Source organism: Vicugna pacos, chromosome 1 (assembly GCF_048564905.1).
Source record: "Vicugna pacos chromosome 1, VicPac4, whole genome shotgun sequence".
In the NCBI taxonomy this organism is placed as follows: domain Eukaryota; kingdom Metazoa; phylum Chordata; class Mammalia; order Artiodactyla; family Camelidae; genus Vicugna; species Vicugna pacos.
The window spans coordinates 49,011,498-49,031,333 of NC_132987.1; the positions used below are offsets into that span (position 1 = coordinate 49,011,498).

A 19,836-nucleotide genomic window follows, 5' to 3' on the forward strand; every position below is an offset into this window, starting at 1 on the left:
ATAATATGTGTCTTTGAATATAGAAACAATGTTTTGAATTAGTTACCATCAGGGAAAAGTTTAGTGAAAGCACAGACTTGTGGTAAGTGGACAAAATGTTGTAACAAAGAATGTACCAATTTTGCAAAATTGGATTGAAGCAAGCTCCTACCAAGCATGTTTTCAACTTCTTGTCAATTTTCTCTTTTTGCTTGAGGTAACAATACTTTGAAGACCCCAGAACCCCATAAATGTGCAGAGAGAGAGAACAAAACTTTTGTTTGTAAGTGTTTGTTTGTTTTTTACTACACTACAAGCTAGGAAGAGAAATCACCAAAAGGAGAAACTCTGAATACAGATACAAAGATAATTGAGTGCAAGCAGAAATTTCAGGCTGATGTCAGACATTCTGTAAGAAAGAGCCACTAGTGACATAAGGAAGACTGAAAGGCTCCTTAATCCAGGGTTAGTATATTTTATCATTTGGGGATTACTTGTCAAAAAACATTTTCAATGAAGAAAGTGAAGTTTTACCATTAAAGCTATAATTTTTAATCACATGTAAATTTAAGTCTCAAATGGTTCATGATCCTCAAGAACAACTTTCTTCACCTACCCTCAAAATTAGTTTTTCATTGAAGCATGCTATTGTTTTCAGTAAAAATAAATTCACAATTTATCACTTTTAACCATCCTGTTAAACATACTAAGAGGCAAATTTTTTCAGGTGAAGTGTTCTCAGTAAATGGTATAGTATTAGCTAATAAATTCAGGAGACAACCACCCCACAGCTTTATATGTGATAGATTTCACCCCATTTATTAATTTTTTCAGTTGCTATTCTGTTCACTGAAAACTCACCATCTTGTTGAAAATATTTTTGTTTGCACTTTGCAAATAAACATAAATTCACAAATATTCTCATAGTAAATAAAAATTAAAAAATCAATGAAAAGCTACATGAATAATATTTGTCTTAACATGTTTGAGTACATGTTTTGAGCATATAAAAATGTGTCCTTCAATGGTAAAGTTCAAAAAGGTCAATTGTTTCAGCTTAGATACCAATTTTTGAGGTAAAACATATTTTAACCAAATCTACAGTACCATATTACCACCAAATTTTCTCCTATTCAGTAGCATCATTGTCCACAAGAATTCTGAAATTGATTTCAAAGGTAGATTTAATTATTTCATTTCTTGTTAAAAATTTTAGTAATTGTTCTTCATAATTTGTGTGGTTGGTTTTTAAAAACCACCGAAAGGTGGGCGGTTTTACACAGCTACTCGGACTTTATCCCCATAAGTCATACTTAAGTTCAAGCTATTTTGCACGTCCATGATAGTAAGACTCATGCTTGAAGAAGCATCCATGGCTGAGACATATCCTGCTCACCAAATATACATGAGCTCCTCCATATTCCTTTACCCTTGCCATTAGATAAGCCCATGTGGCCAGTTTTGGGCTGGGAAAGAAAACAATGCCTATCATTTCTAACTCAAAGCATTTAACAGCCAGTATGTGATCTAATCTGGAAGCCAGATTTTGAGATAACAGTCACAATGTGGAAATAGATTTGAAACAGAGCTGCCCTGGAGAGTCACTGGACCCACAACTGACTGGTCACATGAGAAATAGCCACTGTACTATTAAGCCACTAAGATTTTGAGGTTAATTTGCTACCACACATAACCTAGCATCTGAATATAGTCTACATTTTTTAATTACTGCTGACTCTTACTATTATGATTGGAGTACTGCTAACTCTTATTTTCTGCTAGTGAGGCAGTCTTCAGGGACAATGCTCACAACCTTTGATCATTTCCCTTATTTTCTTTATTTGAGTATGAGTAATTTATGTATTCATAGGTTTTAAGCTTATACATCAAAATTTTCACTTGCCACTATCAATGGGTGGCCCTATTTGAAAATACAATTTTAAATATATAATATTGTATTTTTTTATAATACTGTATTTTTAAGAAGAAAAAGAGAGGCATTACAGTAATTTCTAAAGCAGAATTTCAGATGTATTTATATTAAATGGGAACTCACTGCCATGGAAAGTATAACTAAGTGAAGTTTCATAGTTATAAACAAACGATTTAATTATGGGAAATTATGTTACCAAGTTGAGCTGACTTATGAAAAAAATATTTTCTATAATCAAAATCATAAATAAACAAATACACAAACAAATGCATGCAGGGGTTTGAAAAGAGGTGATCTCATTCTTCAAAATACTAAATGTGTGAGCCTCCACAGGTAGCCTGAGATATCACACAGCCTAGTTTTAAACACTATTTTGGAGGCAGGGGGAAGGGATGGATGATAGGAAGTGGGCTCACAGCAAAAATGTACCCAATTGGGAGGGGTCAAAGGGGCAAATATATGAGATTTCCTCAATGTTACAGAAGTCCAAATTTCCCAGTAATTCCTGGTGTATAAAAATATTAAAACATACACAAATTGAACAAATGTAAAACATAAAATTGGTAAAAAAAATTAATAAAACCATGAAAACACAAAACAAGATGACTCCTGATTTTTTTTGTGGATTTATGTGACACAATATTTTGATAAAAAATATTCACAATTTTCCTCCAAAATCTTCACATAAATTTAATGCTTCAGAAAGATGGGACATGTTAATCCTTTGGTTTAAAGTATCCTCAGAACACTGATATCTATAATCCCAGGAGCAGAATTACGTCAACATGGGAAGCATCACTCTAATTTCCCTAAAGATTATCCTTGTATTATGCTAATACATCTGAACACTTTGAATTTTTACTGATGTGTAGATTTCTTGTTATCAGTGCTTCCACCTCGAGATATTTTGTTTTTATGCCATCAGTTTACATTAAGGGACGTCAGTCAGTTCAGGCTGCTATAAAAGAACGCCATAGATTGGGTGGATTAAACAATGAAAATTTATTTCTCACAGTTCTGGAGGCTGGGAACTCCAAGATCAAGGTGCCGGCAGATTCAGTGTCTGGTAAGAGCCCTCTTCCTGGTTGGCAGATGGCCATCCTCTTGATGTGTCCTCACATGGTGAAGACAGAAAGGGAGAGCACTCTTTGATCTTTTCTTGTAAGGGCAAAATTCCCACCATGAGGACCCTGACTTCATGTTCTCATGACCTCATCTAAATCTACTTATCTCCCCAAAGCCCCACTTTCCAAAATCATATAACATGTATATGATAAACTTTGAAAGGACACAACCACTTAATTTATAACAAAAGGTAACATAAAAAACATTCATATAGAATTCTTTCAGGCATATTGCTGAGAGCATTTTCTATGACTTCATATAATATCCTCTTTATGCATTTCCATGAAATAAATTAAATTTCTTTCATATCTCAGTTTGCGGTGGGAGGAGGAACAGCTTTCTTTTTCCAACAAAACTTCTTCTTTGTGTTTTAAATTAATAATGCTGAATCTTTTCGTTTGATCATTGCGAAGCCATTTGCCAAGATGGCCCCCAGTGATCTCCAAGGATCACATTCTTGTGTAGTTTCATCCCACAGTGTAATAGGGTTGGTCTGTGTGACCAACAGAATACTATAGAAGTATTGGTATGTCATTTCCGAGTGTAGATCATAAAAGGCAATACAGCTTCTTTTCCTGCCTTCTCTCTTAAGTCACTCATTCTCGGAAATCCAGGTACCATGTTATAAGGATACCCAGGCAGCCCTGTGCAGAGTCATGGTGAAGAATTAATGCCTTCTGCCAACAGCCAGCCAGGAACCAAGACCATCAGCCTCAGCCAACTGTCATGTGATGAACTACCTTGGAAATGGATCCTGCAGCCCCACTCAAGCCTTCAAACAACTGCAGCCTTGGCTGACCTCTTAACTTCAGCCTTGTGAGAGATGCTGAGCCAGAACCACCCAGCTCCAGCCCTCCTAGATTCCCGACCCCCAGAGATAATAAATGTTTGGTATTTTAAGCAGCTAAATTTTGAGGTAACTTGTTATACAATAAAAGATAATTTATCAATCTGCTTCCCTCTTTCTTTTGACTGTTAGGAATCCTAGATTCAAACGTGAGGCTCACCTCTAAAAGTTATGCAGGACTCTCAATGCATTATTTCCTTATTTTTATTTTTCTCATCTCCATTTCCTCTTCTTCTTATTTAATTTTATTACAATATATGCTAAAGCCACCTCAGATAGTTTTTATGGGAATGAGGCAAAGTACTTTTTATGACAAAATGAAGAAATATAACCAAAGGAAGATAACAGGATATAAGGAAAGAAGTAAACATTCGATGTTAGACCTAAGTTTGAGGCTTTCTTCAATGTGGAAGAAACAAAGTTATTTCCTGTATCACCTGAGGCTTTCTTAAAGGATTTGAACATAAGTTCTAGGTAGGAAACAAAAATTCAACAAAAATATGTTATTTGAAATGAAGATTATGCTTTTATTCTCTGAGCAGTGATTCCAAACCACCAGACCATAAAAATAATTTCACCAATCTGCTAGAAAATGAGAAAAATAAGGACAATGCAGTCAATTTTCCATTAAGTTAAATTTATTTAACTTAAATTTGACTGTTTATACTGAAACTATGTTTTTTCTAATCTTGATGTATCTTCTTTTAAAATATGATAATGATAGTGTATTGTGGTGTTTTTTTAATGTTCCTAAGCATACAGTTTCTCCATTTCTCCCAAAACTTACTTGTTTTTGTCTTATTAAATGTTCCCTCTGTGTGAAATCTCCAAGGGCAGAAACCACTGCTCCTGGAGAGGTACTGAGGGAGGGTGGGGAGATGGCAAGGCAGCACTCAAATCTCAAGGCTGGAGAATGTTTGAGGGAGAAAAACATACATATTTTCAATATACCCTTTGTTTTTATAACACTAACTCCAGAGAGGGAACTCAACCAATATGCATCTCAGCCCCCTCCACCCTCAACCTGGCTTAATTTTGATGTTCCAGAGCAGTAGACAGGGTCCTACCTTTGCACCTTGGACCTGTAGAGATAGTAGAAGAGATTATCCAATCCTTTTGCTCACTTAACATGATGTATAGTCTGAAAAGTATCTCCAGATAATGTATGTACTATGTTCCAAATGTAAAGAAGTGCTAGGTATAACTAATCAAATTCCATTCAAAGTGGTCTAAATTCATGGCAGGTTTTTATATATGTGTCATCTTCTAATTACTAGATACAAAAATATAATTACTATGAGATGGGCATCATAAATTGTTTTAGGTTTTTAATAAGGGCCCTTCAATAGTGGGGAACTGGTGCTAAATAAATGTCTTTGGATAGGTTTTAGGGGCTTGAAAGTAGAAAATAGAAAAGGAAGAATGACGTGCTTAAATCTTCTTTCCCATTATACAAACTCCTGAGAAAGGTTCTTAACAGGGATGGAGTCTCAATCTAACACATAACTTTTTATTTTCTTTATCAGGTTAAGTGGCTCCTTGTGCTATCCCTAAATGAAGTAAAATGCCTCACTTTTAAAGGTGAAACTTCCTTTTTTTCAGATTATCTGAAGAATGTGTTCATTAAGTCTAACATCCTAGTTATGAGACAATAATAAGACCAATCTCCATAAACCACTCTAGAAACTCAATAATTACTTCATAAAAAGGAGCTCCAGTTTCCACAAGTACTGTAAGAAGATGGTTATAGCCTGCAACTTATCAAAGATGAGTCAGGATATTCTGCAGCTCCTGCGGTGTTTTGAATATTTAAACATGCCTCTAGTACATACTGTACCTTCCATTTCATTTTATCTACCCCCAGCTTTAGGCTTCCTTGTGAAAAACTGTGTATCATGAACTTACATCTTTCCCAATACTGGATATTGAATCCTTTTAATGACAGAAACACTTAATCTACCAGGTCTTTTTTTTTTTTAATTCTGAGAGGATGAGGATATGTTTGAAATGATTCTGCTATCTTTTAACAGATGGACTGAAAAGAAAAATGGCAAGCAGTTAACCTTCCTTATTTTATTTTTTATTTTTTGGCAGTGGGGAGGTAATTAGGTTTATTCATTTTTTTTTTTCAGTGGAGGTACTGGGGATTGCACCCACGACCTCCTGCATGCTAAGCACACACTCTACACTGAGCTATATGCTACCCCCCAGCCTTCCTTATTTCTCCAACAACTCTTTCACTGTAATTTCCCTCCCTGTTCAGGAACTGTTCTGTAAGCAAGGTTTGCATTTCCCTCAAATCTGGAGCATAAATAAAGTTCAGCAAAGTAAGTAGCATAAAAAAATCATTGCAACTGAGAGATGGAAAGGACACACACACACACACACACACACAAAAAGCCCATCTAAAGTCTTGAATTTATAAAAGAGGAAAGTAAGGCCCATGTGTCTCGATTGTCATACCACCACTTATAACAGGAGCTAAAATTCAGGTCCCCCCGCAGGAGCTCGGAGTTTCTTGTATGTAGGAATTCATGGTGTTTGATAGTACAACTGGATGGAGAACTGGGGACAGGAAGAAAGAACAAATATTCTAATAAGAGATGCCAATTCTAATTTGGTAACTCCCACAGGAAACTCCAAAGGGCCTTAAGCCTGGAAAGGCAGGAAGTCCTCCTTCCGGAGTCTCCTCCATCACAGCAAGTGCTGGCTTCAAAAACAATTTAATTTTACATTTGCCTTGAAAGTCTAGTGATGATGTCATGGCAGACCTACCCAGTCAACACTTTCTTCAGGGCCACAGGTTTTCTAAAGTGAAATAAAAACCAAAGCAGTATTTTCCTTTGCACAGAATAAAAAAGAAAGGGAATGAGATGGAGGGAGAAAGAGAGAATGACATTATGATAGGCAGATGACAATTAGAGTCAGTGAATAAATTAAATGGTATTTTCTGACCTTAATTTACTTAAGGTTTTTTTAATTATCAAGAAATGATACAGCCTATGTCATTTTTAAACATTAAAAATCATCATTAAGTAAATGTTAATGAACTTTGAGCAGATGGAGTACAGGAACCCAGGAGACAGTAACATAGGTGTTCCAAATTGCACCATGTTCTATTGCACTACCTTAGAGTGTTCTTAATTTTTAAAGTAATATTAGTTACCTTTTATACCCATGATTCTGTGAATTTTATATCAGATTATTTCACTGACTTAGCTTTAATATATAGACTCTAATCTGAATACTCATTACTATTAAATAATACCATCATTATGACACTTTCCCAATTTTATTCAGATTTTAATTATGGCTTAAATTTTAAAATGAAATATGAATGCTTAGCATGCACAAAGTCCTAGGTTCAATCCCCAGTACCTCCTCTAAAAATGAATAAACATAATTACCTCCCCCCAAAATAAAATAATTAAATATAATAATAAATAAATGAAATATTTTTTAAAATAAAATGAAATGTGAAGGGCAGTACTCCTAAAAAGCCAACAGAATATCATGTTAATTAAAAACAACATTACAAAGAAGCTATATGAAAGGCCAACAGATACATGAGAAGATGTTCAGCATCACTAGTCACAGGGAAATGTAAATTAAAACAATAATGAGATATCACTTCACAACTGTTAGAATGCTCATCATCAAAAAGACAACAGATAACAAATACTGGTGTAGATGTGGAGCAAAGGGGACCCTTGTGTACTGTTAGTGGGATTGTAAATTGGTGCAAACAGTATGGAGGATTGTAAAATGGAAAACAGTATGGACGACCTTCAAAAAATTAAAAATAGAAGTACTATGTGATCCAGTAATTCCATTTTGGGGGGATAGGAATATATCCAAAGGAAACAAAAACATGAACTCAAAAAGATATCTGCGCCTCCACGTTCATAGCAGCACTATTTATAATAGCCAAGACATTATATACATATTATATATATACATTATCTATAATGTGAGATATAGACATTATAAATATATTATATAATGTGAGATATATGGATATATATAATGAAATATTATTCATCCATAAAAATGAGGAAATCCTACAATTTGTGACAACATGGATGGACCCTGAGGGCATTATGCTAAGTAAAATAGATTAGACAGAGAAAGACAGATACTGTATGATCCCATTTATATGTGTATCTTAAAACAAAACCAAATAAAATAAAATGAAGCAAAAGAACCAAATTTCTAGAAAAGGAGATCAGACTTCTGATAACCAGAGGTAGAGGGTATAGGGAGGGGGAATTGGAGGCAGGTGGTCAAAATGTACAGTCTTTTAGTTATAAGATAAATAAATAATAGGGATATAATATACAACAAGATGACTGTAGCCAACACTGCCCTACAATATACAGGGAAGTTGTTAAAGATGGTAAATTCTGAGAGTTCTCATTACAAACAGAAAATTTTTTTCCTTTTTTCTTTTCTCCTTTCTTTCCTTTTTATTATTTCTGTATGAAAGAATGGATGTTAGCTTAACTTACTGTGGTAATTACTTCACAATATATGTAGCCATCATGCTATACACTTTAAAATTACTCACATATATGCCAATTATTTTTCAATAAACCTAGGGAAAAAGCATTACAACATCAACTTTATTACACTAGGTGGCAGCAAATAATTAGAAGGGCCAAATAAAAGAAAATATTGGAGTATCACATAAATATTGAAGCACTGGAGTTAGTAGTGCCATAAAGGTAATATTTCAGAAGAAAAAACAAAACCTGGCTGACTCCTGAACATTCTTAAAGATTTATCATTTCCTTATTCCTTCATTCAACAAACATCAACAAAGTATGAAACAAATACTTAGACTATTACAAAGTGCTATGGGAGTACTTCCTCTATGCTGATGCTGATTTTATAATTCTTAGATACCATGTTAGGACTTACTTTATTGCTCTTCTACAGGTAAGACCTATGTTTTGGTGTTTCAAGACTCTCTATTTACTGTATAACTTCGATACAAAGTAGGCTCTCAGATTTTACATTCAGTTACTTGCTAGTTTCCAATCATAACATGCACTCTCATACCTCTTTAGTTTTTCATGTTATTCTCTGTTGTTCTGTATATCTGGAATTATGCCCAACTCCCTGCTAAACACACACACACATACACACACACACAGAGACACGTACACACAGAGAATGCACACACACACCACCCCTTTCAAGTGCATTCCCTTTGCCTAACCTTCAGTGACCATTGTAAGCACATCAGAGTTCACTCTTGTATGTGCTCATGGCATTCTGAGAACGCCTCTAACTGTGAGGAGTTCTGTGTTATATTTGACTGTCTCCTCCACTAGACTACGAGCAGCATGTTATATTTTTATATAGCCACTACCCAGCACAGTTTCTCTCACAGAGTAGGACTTCTGTAAAATTTTGTTGAGTGGTTTAGCTGTGTTACAGAAATCAAGCTTCTATGTTAGAGGTCTGCTTATGACTTAACAAATGTAAGTGCCAATATCTTATTATTTGATGTTGTAGCATATTGATAAGACTTGTAAAAGTGGCCAAAATGCCTGAAGTCCCTCTGAAACAGATTCAAGGTTCATGATGAGACACTGTTGTATAATACTAACATAGGCATGCATCAGAGATGTTGCAAGTTTGGTGTCTGACCACTGCAATAAAGCAAGTATCACAACAAAGCGAGTTATGTTGATTTTTTTGGTTTCCCAGTAGATACAAAAGTTTGGTTTACACAACACTGTAGCTTATTACATGTGCAATACCATTATGTCTAAAAAAAGCAATATACATATCTTAATTAAAAACTTTATTGCTAAAAAATGCTAACCATCATTTGAGCCTTCAGTGAGTCATAATCTTTTTGCTGGTGGAGGATCTTGCCTCGATGTTGATGGCGGCTGACTGATCAGGGTGGCGGTTGCTGAAGACTGGGATGGCTGTGACAATTTCTTAAAATAAGACAACAATGAAGTTTGCCACCTCTATTGACTATCCTTTTCAAAAATGATTTCTCTGTAGCATGCAATGTTGTTTGATAGCATTTTACCCACAGAAAAACATCTTTCAAAATTGGAATCAGTCCTCTCAGACCCTGCCGCTGCTTTATCAATGAAATTTATGTAATATTCTAAACCCTTTGTTGTCATTTCAATAATCTTCACAGCATTTTCACCAGGACTAGTTTCCATCTTAAGAAACCACTTTCTTTGCTTATCCTAAGAGGCAGCTCTTCATTCATTCAAGTTTTATCATGTGATGGCAGCAGTTCAGTCACATCTTTAGGCTCCACTTCTAATTCTAGTTCTCTTGCTATTTTCACCACATCTATAGTTAATTCCTCCTCTGAAGTCTTGAACCCCTCAAAGTCAACCATAAGGGTTGGAATCAACTTTTTCCAAACTCTTATTATTAATGTTGCTTTTTTGACCTCTTTCTGTAAATCACAGATGTTCTTAATGGCATCTGGAAAGATGAATCCTTTCTAGGAGGTTTTCAACTTACTTCGCCCAGCTCTTCAAAGGAACCACTATCTATGGCAGCTATAGAGTTTAGAAAATGCATTTCTTAAATAATAGAACTTGAAAATCAAAACTATTCCTTGATCCACAGGCTATAGAATGGATGTTTTATTAGCAGGCAGGAAAAAATATATCTCATTGGAGATCTCCACTGGAGCTCCTAGGCGACCAGGTGCATTGTCAATGGGCAGTAATATTTTGAAAGAAATCTTTTTTTCTGAGCAGCAGATCTCAACATTGGGCTTAAAATATTCAGTAAACCACGTTGTAAACAAACGTGCTGTCATCCAGGCCCTGTTGTCCCAGCAGAGACAGAGTAGATTTTGCATCATTCTTAAAGGTCCTAGTCTTTGGGGAATGGTAAATGAGGTTTGGCTTCAACTTAAAGTCACCAGCTGCATAGCCCTCATAAGAGTCACCCTTTCCTTTGAAGCTTTGAAGCCAAGCAGTGACTTCTCCTCTCTAGTTATGAAAATCCTAGATATCTTCTTCCAATACAAGGCTGTTTTAGCTACATTGAAAATCTGTTTAGTGGAGCCACCTTCTTGATCTTAGCAAGATCTTCTGGATAGCTTGCTACAGCTTTTGCATCAGCACTTGCTGCCTCACCCTGTACTTTAATGTTGTGGAGATGACTTCTTTCCTTAAACCTCATGAACCAAACTATTCTATCTTCAAACCTTTCTTCTGCAGCTTCCTCACCTCTCTCAGCCGTCACAGAATTAAAGAGAGTTAGGTTCTTGCTCTGGATTAGGCTTTGGCTTGACGGAATGTTGTGGCTGGTTTGATCTTGTATCAGATTGCTAAAACTGTCTCCATAAAAGCAAAAAGGCTGTTTCACTCTCTTATTATTCATGTGCTCACTGGAGTAGCACTTCTAATTTCCTTCAAGAACTTTTTCACAACTTGGCTAATTAGTACATAAGGCCTAGCTTTGGGCCTATCTTGACCTTTGACACGCCTTTTTCACTAAGCCTAATCATTTAGAGTTTTTGATTTAGAGTGAGAGATGTTCAACTCTTCCTTTCACTTGAACACTTAGCGGTCACTGTAGGATTATTAATTGACCTAATTTCAACATTATTGTGTCTCAGCGAATAGGCAGGCCTGACGAGAGAGAGAAAGACTAGGAAACAGCCAGTCCATGGAACACATACGTTTATCCATTAAGTTTGCTGTCTTACATGTGTGTGATTCATAGTACCCCAGAACAATTACAATAATAACATTAAAGATCATGGATCATAGATCACCACCACAAATATAATAATAATAAAGTTTGAAATCTTGCAAGAATTGCCAAAACGTGACAAAGAGACATGGAGTGAGCAAATGCTGTTAGAAAAATTGCACCAAGAGACTTGCTTGACACATGGTTGCCACAAACCTCCTATTTATCAGGAAAAAAAAAAAGCAATGTCTGCAAAGCGTGATAAAATGAGGTACGCCTATGCTAAGGAAAAATATGAGGTGGAGAAGCAGAAAAGGGAAAAAATGAGAATAAAGAGGAGAAGAAAATAGAGAAGGTGAAGCAGATGGAGAAGAAAAGACAGGCAACACTGTGCAAGGCACCATTCTAAGCAATTTATCTCATTAAATCTGTATAACAGCCCTAGGTAGGTACCATTAATATGCCCATTTTACAAAAGAGGCTCTTAGCATTTGAAAAACATACTTGAAATAACAAACAGCAGGTAATGGAGTCTGCAATGATTCTACTGACCTTCAGCTTCGTCTGAAAACTACTGTCAGACTAATGCAACACTCAATCCACTTGTTATACAAACAATATGTAAGTTTTCTTAGCACAGTCTTATAACTTCTTGGCTTGTCTATCATACAGCTTTGGGAATAGAAGAATTCAAATTCAAGTAAAACAGTGTAGAATAACCACTGAGTATGTCTTACTTACAACATATTAGAAATCTTTGTCAAAGATGGTGTGGCTTAAGGAACTTGAGTACTGATGATAGTTGATGAAATTGTGAACAAAAGAACAAACACCTCTAAAATATATTCATATATCTCTTCCTCTTCAGGGATATTTAATCTTCTCCTTTCACTTTACTTTTCTTGATTCCTGTAGCAGACCTTAGCCTTTGTTTTCCTCCTCTTCCCTGACCTCACTCCCAGAATCTGTATCCCCTTCCATCTCTGACTTTTTGTCAACTATCCTGAATCCAAAAAAAATGAAACTCAAGGGAATTAGAGACAATGCAGTGAGGCAAAAAAAACAAAACTTAAACAAATAAAGATTACTAACATCCTGTGAAATGACAGAAGACAGGGCATCTATGAAACAAGAACAGAATACTAAAAAAAGAACACACAGTATCACTTACATTCTTTTTCCTTCATTAGAAGCATGTCATTAAGCCCAGTCTATACTCAAAGGAAAGGTTATTAGGCTCTACTTTATGATGAAAGCATCAAAGAATTTGTGGAAATACTTTGAACCAACACACAAGAAGGAAAAAATAGCTCTAGGAAATTATAAATAGAATCAAAGCAAGACCATCAAAATAAAAATTTAACATGCACATTAAAAAGTCAACTTGAAAAAAGTTGACAAAAAAGTCAGAGACGGCACTTGGAAACTTATAATTTAAAAATTCCACTCTGGAATCTTTTAGGATCTCCTCTTTATTTCTGGTGTTCCCATGTTTTAGTTGGGGTCATTTTTTATACTTTGTGCTAGGCAGTAGGGAAACTATTTTATGAAGTTAGGGATTTGTATCCTTCAATTCTGGAAAAAAAATTTATTTAATTATTCCCTCTTTCCTTTGTTTCTTCTTCCTGATATTCCAATTAGTTGGGAATTTGAGAATCTGGATTAAAGGTCTATTTTTTCTTACAGTAACCAAGCACCACCTATCTGGTAATCAAATTTAATACATTTGCATGGGGACTAAAAATCTTTATATCTATTAAGTTCCGCAGGTGTTTTTAAAGATTAGTCAAGTTTGGAAACCATCTTAAACCAGTGAGGTTTAAAAGAGTTCTGAGGAGAGTGAGATCAATATTACCATATTGAAGTATTGCTTTTCACTAAAATTGTTGGACATATTTCTCCAATATTGTGCTATACATAAACCCATTGTTTTTTGTGGGTGGTAGAATTAACCTCATTTTATAGAATCATGGCGGAAAGTGGAAAAAAGGATTTCTAAAGTACACCTTAAGCTAAATTTTAGTTCCATGTAACATTCTTCTCAAATTTATACACAAGAACTGGTAACCCATTTTCTAATAGCATTAAAGAAAGAATAAAAGGAAATGACTTAAACTACAGTAAAATAGCCTTAGGGTAAGGAAGTTTCCTGACATTGAGATTTATTAAACACTAACATGGGTTTCCAGGGATGTTATGTAATATTCACCTTGAAGAGTTTTTAGAAAATGTTTCCCATCTGTCTGAGTTTAGAGAATAAGCCTGAAGGAAAGAAGATGGTTGGAAGGACTGAATAAATCCATTTACTAAGTTCTTGTTGAACCTACTGCTAAGTATCTGGCACTGTACTAGGTGCTGGGGGGTATTTTAAGACAGCATTTTTCAAATTTATTTGATCATAGACTACTTCTCAAATAAAAAGTATCTCCATCAAGAGGAACTTCTAACATAACAATGCTTTTCTGCATAAAAAGAAAATAGAAAAAAAAGTCTCACAAATTAATGGCTGCATAAAAATAAAAAATAATATTTATGAACAAACCTTATCAAGCTTAATAAAACAGCTTTCATTTCATATTCTTGTTATAAAATGATACACATTTACAAGTTACATTTTTACACATTTACATAAAATAATCAACTATACTTTTTCAGAACTTGCAGTTCATCAAAGGGGTCAGTACAAGGCAAATATACAAATCTTTTCTATAATCAATTAGAAATGTAATGCGGGAATTGGAGTAGGGGGTCTATACCCTAGAGCAATCAAAAAGATAAAATATCTATCAATATGATTATAGGAAATATACAAGCTTTATAAGAAGAACCTGGTAGTAATTTACTGAAATATATTAAAGAACACTTGGATAAACAGAGAATCTTCAAAATGGAAGATTAGGTATTGTAGAAATATCAGTTCTCTCAAATTAATCTATAGATTCAATGAAATTCTATATAAATTTCCATGTATGGAGGAGTATGTATAACATGGGAAACTGATTATAAGTTCATCAAGAAGAATAAATACATTAAAATAGACAGAAATGGATAGCACATTGACAGAAGTTTAATTCCTCTTTTTCCAAAGTCCCACCTAAAAATGAGATTAAATGGATTCTTGAAAAAGAATAAACTCATGGGGGAAGGAGGACAACGGGATACTAGCTGGCAAATGACATCAGCAAATTTTTGGAAAATGGAGAATAGAGAGATGATAACAGAAAAGAAGAAGTTGCTATAAGCTAAGATGCTTATCAAAGAGAAAGATGTTGATTTACCTCACTGAACCCCTGACAGGCTCCAAACATGGATGAATAAGACCCTCAATGAAAGTCTCATCGATGAGAGGCAGGGATGAAAACAGAGAAATTGGCGAGAAGTTTGTGTGCAAAATGACTGGAATGACAGGTCTTCTCAGTTCAGCACAGCCAAATCACTATCCTCTCTGAAGAAACTGAAATCAGAAAGTCTCTCTGCTTAAACAAAACAGGCACAGCAGAGTAGAAGTAATTGTAAAAACCTGAATCTTGAGTAGTGAGAAACCAGAATCCTTCCTTCATCCTAGGAATTCCAGGGATCAGTCATATATCTCACAAGCAGAAGACTAGAGGATCCTTTTTTAAAAAGAAACTAAATGGCTCTGGAACAATTACTTAGTAACATCTAATACTAATGTCTAGGGATTCTAACCACTGAATCACCTTACTGTGAGGCCTGGCACTCAGCTTTTTTAGCACCTCATTCTAAAATATAAATGGATAGTCTGGGTCACCAAACATTTGAGGAAATGCATAATACATGCAAAGAACACAATATTCTCTAATACATAATACTGAAACAAACAAACAAAACAGTGGTGAGGAGTGACTGAGGGGGAAGGACCCCCAACGTAGATGCAAGAAAATACATAAAAGAAAACATCCAGGCATCTTGTTATGCTCACTAGTGGGTAAAGGGACAAAATCACATACATAACATGGCTTCTATGTTGGTATTGTGAAATTAGATACCATATATTAGAACAGGATAGGTTGGGTTTTTTTCTTTAAGCAACAATCAGAGAACAAGAAATAGCTCTGGAAAATTTAAAACATTATCATAAAAACTAAAAATTCAATAGAGGGATCAGATCAACATTCCAGATGAGGAGGGAGAATATAGCTCAGTGGTAGAGTGCATGCTTAGCATGCACAAGGTTCTGGGTTCAATTTCCAGTATCTCCATTAAAAAAAAAATGAAGTTAAATAAATAACCTTATTATCGACCTCTGCAAAAAAACAAAACAAAACAAAACAAAACAAAAAAACACTGAAATAAATACTTTCCAGATGGTATAGCAAAGAGAAGATTAAACTGACAGACTATATAGTGCAGATAATATTAACAAAAATAGAAGGTCAGTTTTTACTCATCACTTAGCAAAAGTTAAAAATTCTGATGTGATCAATTGTTACAAAAGATAAGGGGAAATTCACAACTGGTAGGATGGTAAGTTGGTACAGCAACTGGGGAAAGCATTTAGCAATTCAGCAAAATTGAAAATGTGTGCACAGTACTACCCAGACTTTTGCATTCATACATGAGCCATAGAAGGATACCCAAAGCATTATTGCTTGTAATATGGAAAAATTGAAAATAACCTGACTATTGATTGGCATATCACTAAAATTCATTGGTTCATTCAATACGTATTTATTGAGTAGCTACTTTGAGCTAAGCACTACTCTGAAAACTGGAGACATAGCAGTGAAAAATGCAAACAAAAATCCTTGCCTTCATGTAATTTACATTTTTGTAGAAGGAGACATATAATAAACAAAGGAGCAGGTAATATGTTAGATGGTAATGAGCTATGGAGAAAAACAAAATTGGGAAGGAATAATAGGAGCCCTGGTTGAGAGAGTGTGTGTAATTTTTAAAAGGATGGTCAGGGAAATGTACCTTGACATTTAAATGAAAGAAGTGAGCAAGCTAGCCAAGAGAATATAGGAGTTGCGAGTGAAGATTATTCTTAGGTTCTCTAAAATATGCACAGGAATACCTTGGAGATACTGCAGGTTCAGTTCCAGACCACCTCAATAAAGTAAATATCACAATAAAGCAAGTCAAACAAATTTTTTGGTTTCCCAGTGCATATAGAAGTTATGTTCTTACTACACTAGTCTATTAAATGTGCAATAGCATTATGTCAAGAAAATGCACATACTCATGTATAACTGAAAAATTGTGCTCTACACTGGAATTTGACACAACATTGTAAAATGACTATAACTCAATAAAAAAATGTTTAAAAAAAGAAAATGCATATACCTTAATTTTAAAATGTTTTACTGCTGAAAATGCTAACCATCATCTGAGCCTTCAGCGAGTCACTGTAGTAACATCAAAGATCACAGATCACAGATCACAGATCATGAGAACAAATACAGTAATAGTGAAAAAGTTTGAAATATCATGAGATTTACCAAAATGTGACATAGAGACATGAAGTAAGCAAATGCTATTGTAAAATATGGCACCATAGACTTGTTTGACTCAGGATTGCCACAAACCTTCAATTTGTAAAAAATGCAGTATTTTCAAAGTATAATAAACCGAAGCACAATAAAACAAGGTATGCCTGTATAACTGTTGAAGGCAAAAATTACAGAATTGTTTGATGGGGTTTCCATATATATAAATACAGTACATATACCAAGTATAAAATAAAAGTCAGTGAGTAGGGGAGAGAGGAATCTAAATGGTTGCAAGGTGTCTTTCCACATTTTACTTGAAATTATAAAATATTCACACTCAGCAGACCATGAAAGTTTACGTGTATATATTGTAAGCTCTAGAGCAACTATTTTAAAAAATACAAATAGATCCAAAAGACAATATATAAATTAAAATGTAATATTAAAAATATTCAAATAATCTAAAAGAAGGCAGAAAAGTAGGAACAGAAAAAACATACATAGGGAACAAACAGAAAATAAATAATAAAATAGTAGGCCCAAATGCAACAATACCAATAATTACATTAAATGTAAATCATCTAAACACAGCTATTAAGAAAAAGAGATTGTCAGATTGAATTAAAAAAAGAGAGACCTACGTATTGTCTACCAGTACCCATTTTAAATAAAACAATACAGATAGATAAATAAAAGATAGGAAAATATATGTCATGCAAATATTAGTCAAAGAAAGGTAGAATGCCTACATAATATCAGAAAAAAGCAGATTTCAAGACGCAGATATTACAAGGGACAAAGAGAGATAGTACATAACAATAAAAAGAGTCAATTCATCAAAAACAGAATTCTAAGTGTGTGTACACCTAACAATAGAGCGTGAAAACATATAAAGCAAAAATATACAGAAGCGAGAAAAAAAGAGACAAATTCACAATTATAGTTGGAGACATCAATGCTCCTCTCCCAGAAACCAACAAAATTACTAGAGAAAATCAGTAAGGATATATAAGACTTTTTTTTTTTAAATAGTGGTTCTGGGGATTGATTTCAGGACCTCACATATGTTAAGTATGTGCTCTAGCAGTGAGCTATACCCAACCCGCAGAAGACCTAAAATTATCAACCAACTTGATATAATTGATATAGAACATCCCACTCAGCAACATGCATGAAATATTCCCTTACAGGTGTACATAGGACATTCACCAAGATATTCTGGGGCAAAACAAACCTTAACAAATGGAAAAGAAATGAAATCTTAAAAGTATGTTTTCTGACCATAACCAAATTAATGTGTTATACGACAGCTCACTTTTGTTATCACTTGGTGTTTTTACTGTTTGACTTGGCAATTTTATACATCCAAAGTATATTTCTTTGTAAGCAAGTTGACTCCTGTTTCCAAATGACTTCAAAGTTTAGTAGTAACTTAAGTTTTAGAGAATGTTTTGACTATCACATTTGTGTATCAGTTACCTTTATTTTCAATGGAAATGAAACCAAAAGGCAAGTAACTTTTATTATCATTCCAATGTGTTAGAATAGAATAATAGAATAGAATAGTAATAGAATAGAATGTCTTGGACATTTCCCCTCCTGACTTTAGAAAATAATTCTTTAATTCTGAAGTATTCCATTTTTATTTGATTAACAGTCTAAGAATCACTATTTCAGTTTTTCCTTTAAAACATTCTTTTTTCAGTTGCAGGAACTTGAGCAATGGGTTTTGTCATATAGATGTCTTAACATACACTAAATACTGAATAATAGTGCAAACACCTTTGGAAGCAAGATAAAACATATAATAGATCAATGGTCACCAAATAAACCAAATACATCAACTGTGAATTGGGCAGTAAATGCTAATCCTGCACCACTGAACAATCATACATTCACTTACGATTGGGTGTAGGCTTGTGGTATTTGAGCAAAAACTGGTTATTGGTGAGCTTTTTGCTCTGGATGACAAGTTGTAATATCTCTAGGGTGGGTCACCTCCAAGCCCTTTACTCTCTAAAAATCCAAGAGAAAGCCCTAGTTTTAGGACTTGTATGGCCGACTTCTAAGAATCATTGTTTCTACGCCTTTCCAATACAACGAAGGACCACTAGGGGGAGAAACACGCAGAAAATCCGACTCTTACCAGTAGTGATCCCCAAAGGCAACAAGATCCCATTACTCTCAAGCAAAAACAGAGGCTTCTATGGTACGCAGTACCAAACACCACTTTGAATCTAATTTGCAGCCAAAATGGCTTTTTTGAAGTCTCTGTGGCAATTACGCGAAAAAAGTACGTATTCTGAATAGTCAGAATTGAATCCTACAAGCTGATTCAAATCTGAAAAAAAGGACATTGCAAAAGGTCTCCCTGAGTGAGTCAAAGGATTGCAGAGGGCTGTGGCAGTGTATTCCTCTTTCGGGATGGGCTACAACTTAACACTTACGTTGGCAGGACGCGCAACAAAGTTTCGTAAAATGCCTTCTTTCTAGTACCGATATCCACTTCTGGTTAGCCGCTGACAGCCGCGGTTAGCCACCGCGCCCCCTTCTCTCTCCCCACGAGAGGAAATCTCATTTCCTTTATTGGCGCAAAAGTGAATGGACTCACTTGTTCCCAATACTCCTTTCTGTATCTCTACTCTAGCCCGCCTGCTGCTTGTAGAAACAGATGTACTACACATATGCAGCCCTACGATGACACACAGCCTCACCACTGCAAAAGACAACAGCATTAAACACACGCCCAGCAGGAAAGCACCCCAACGCCACCCGAACTTCGGGCAGAAAAGCAAAGCGCA

The 19,836-nt window shown here is 34.9% G+C and overlaps 1 long non-coding RNA gene across 1 annotated transcript; it reads left to right on the plus strand.

Annotated features, from left to right (window-relative positions):
• Positions 1–235: 235 nt before the first annotated feature.
• On the plus strand, positions 236–3,804 carry LOC140696737 (uncharacterized). The gene is made up of 3 exons (XR_012073228.1): positions 236–262; positions 2,928–2,978; positions 3,652–3,804. It is a non-coding gene; the product is annotated as an uncharacterized lncRNA (long non-coding RNA).
• Positions 3,805–19,836: the final 16,032 nt, after the last annotated feature.